Genomic DNA, 3,043 nt, shown 5'->3' on the forward strand with positions numbered 1-3,043 from the left:
CATGGTGCAGGACGGCAGATTGCCGATACGTGCAGGTAGGTCTCACAGGCGCTGGCTTGCGTCCACTTCTGGTATCATGTGGTGTTGGGTGTTCTGGTGTACAAACGATCCAACACGGCTGGAGATGGTGTAACTCAATTTTATTTACTACTTAACTATAACAGCACACTGCTAACTTGGGTACATTACCAGCTAATCTGTGGACCCTGTCCTATTACTATCTGGGTGAGGCACTCAGCACATGGTGAATGGCTGAGTGGCAGGCTCTGAGCTCGGTGCTCTGAGCTGGCTGGTGCTGGAATGAGCGGGAACTGTAGTGTCCCCTGTTTTTATAGTGCGTGTGCTCTCACTGGTGATTGGCTGCGATGTTGTGTGTGTGTTGGTTGGTCCTACTGCATGTCCATCAGTGTGTGTTTGATTGCACCATGATATGCTGATCTAAATATCATGACATTTACTAGAATAAATATTAACCTAAATTTTGCTGCTGCAGAACATGTCACAAGTTTGTCACGTAAATTAGACTTTTTCTTTTATCCATCACTTCAAAACATTTTTTCCCTGTAAATTGCTGGAAGTGGAAACTGATAATGGTGCAGCAGAACAAGGGGGGCATCTTGGTGAATGATGGGACCAACAGTTTATCTCATTAACTCATTAACTAAGAATTTATGGAATAAGAAATATGAATCTTTGTGAAGGGTAGGTCATGCCTCACAAACCTTATTGAGTTCTTTGAGAAGGTGACTGAACAGGTAGACGAGGGTAGAGCAGTTGATGTGGTGTATATGGATTTCAGCAAAGCGTTTGATAAGGTTCCCCACGGTAGGCTATTGCAGAAAATACGGAGGCTGGGGATTGAGGGTGATTTAGAGATGTGGATCAGAAATTGGCTAGCTGAAAGAAGACAGAGGGTGGTGGTTGATGGGAAATGTTCAGAATGGAGTACAGTCACAAGTGGAGTACCACAAGGATCTGTTCTGGGGCCGTTGCTGTTTGTCATTTTTATCAATGACCTAGAGGAAGGCGCAGAAGGGTGGGTGAGTAAATTTGCAGACGATACTAAAGTCGGTGGTGTTGTCGATAGTGTGGAAGGATGTAGCAGATTACAGAGGGATATAGATAAGCTGCAGAGCTGGGCCGAGAGGTGGCAAATGGAGTTTAATGTAGAGAAGTGTGAGGTGATTCACTTTGGAAGGAATAACAGGAATGCGGAATATTTGGCTAATGGTAAAGTTCTTGAAAGTGTGGATGAGCAGAGGGATCTAGGTGTCCATGTACATAGATCCCTGAAAGTTGCCACCCAGGTTGATAGGGTTGTGAAGAAGGCCTATGGAGTGTCGGCCTTTATTGGTAGAGGGATTGAGTTCCGGAGTCGGGAGGTCATGTTGCAGCTGTACAGAACTCTGGTACGGCCGCATTTGGAGTATTGCGTACAGTTCTGGTCACCGCATTATAGGAAGGACGTGGAGGCTTTGGAGCGGGTGCAGAGGAGATTTACCAGGATGTTGCCTGGTATGGAGGGAAAATCTTACGAGGAAAGGCTGATGGACTTGAGGTTGTTTTCGTTGGAGAGAAGAAGGTTAAGAGGAGACTTAATAGAGGCATACAAAATGATCAGGGGGTTGGATAGGGTGGACAGTGAGAGCCTTCTCCCGCGGATGGATATGGCTGGCACGAGGGGACATAACTTTAAACTGAGGGGTAATAGATATAGGACAGAGGTCAGAGGTAGGTTCTTTACGCAAAGAGTAGTGAGGCTGTGGAATGCCCTACCTGCTACAGTAGTGAACTCGCCAACATTGAGGGCATTTAAAAGTTTATTGGATAAACATATGGATGATAATGGCATAGTGTAGGTTGGATGGCTTTTGTTTCGGTGCAACATCGTGGGCCGAAGGGCCTGTACTGCGCTGTATTGTTCTATGTTCTATGTTCTATGTTCTAATCATGGAGAAAACAGGTGAATTCCAACGGGTGGATTAAAGTCAAACCAGGTACAGTAAGAAAAATAAAGAAACCTAGATTAAGAAGGAATAGGTCAGAAAGGTAAGGTAAGAAAATAACTACTTTGGGCGTGATTCAACTAAATTGGAACAAAGTCCCATAGCAAGCGCGTTTAGCCGCGTGTTTCCCGGCGCTCGCAGGGGCTGAGGCCGCACATAGCCCTGTTTTCTACACCGAGGAGCTCCGTTCACCAGAGCTCCTCAGTATAGCAAGAGATCGGGACACTGATGCGAGGCCCCCGATGCGACTCCTGACCCCCCCCCGCAAGCCCCAACGCACTATGGGAGGGTCCCCGACCCCCTCGCAACCTCCCCCAACATCCACACAGGGCACCCTGGCTCAATCGCCAGCGCATAACAAATTTCAGCTTGGCACCTTGATAGTGCCAACCTGGCCCCCTGGGAGTGCCTCTGCCAGCTGGCAGTGCCACCTGGGAATGTTGCCGATGCCAGAATGGCACCCAGGTGCCACTGTCAGGCTGGCACATCCAGGGTCCTGGGTGGTACCAGCAGTGTCAGGGTACCACCCTGCCCAAAGGGCATGCACCTGGGGGCCCCCAATCCCCTGGGAGACCATCACGAGTGCCGTTCCGTCTGGTTCCGCTTTGTGGAGACCAATACTGAACGGTGCTTGCCCAAGGTCTCCAAGGCAAAGGGGATAGAACTCAACACCTCGGGTACCTCGAGAAACTGCATATTAAAGTGAGACTAGATTTGCTAAAAAGTGATCCTGCCCATAATTGACGGGATTTACATCGCAACGTCTTGCAAGATCGCGTTAGATTGTGAGGCTTTGAGAGCCTGGTAAGTCTGGAGAGCAGGGTCTCCCAACTTCTATTGGCCAAATTGCACCATGCTGTTTTTCGAGCGGAGCATGGCCATTTGATCGCACCCTTAATTTTAAATTTTAAAAGTCTTGAGCAAGAATGAACTACCTATTGAACTGATACTGCACAGTTTCAATTGTTCCCCTTTTGGGCCCGAGTGATGATTGCATTCCAGGAATATGTATATCATCACTGGGAGCACCACCACCA

Source organism: Scyliorhinus torazame, chromosome 19, assembly GCF_047496885.1.
Source record: "Scyliorhinus torazame isolate Kashiwa2021f chromosome 19, sScyTor2.1, whole genome shotgun sequence".
NCBI classification, from domain to species: Eukaryota; Metazoa; Chordata; class Chondrichthyes; order Carcharhiniformes; family Scyliorhinidae; genus Scyliorhinus; species Scyliorhinus torazame.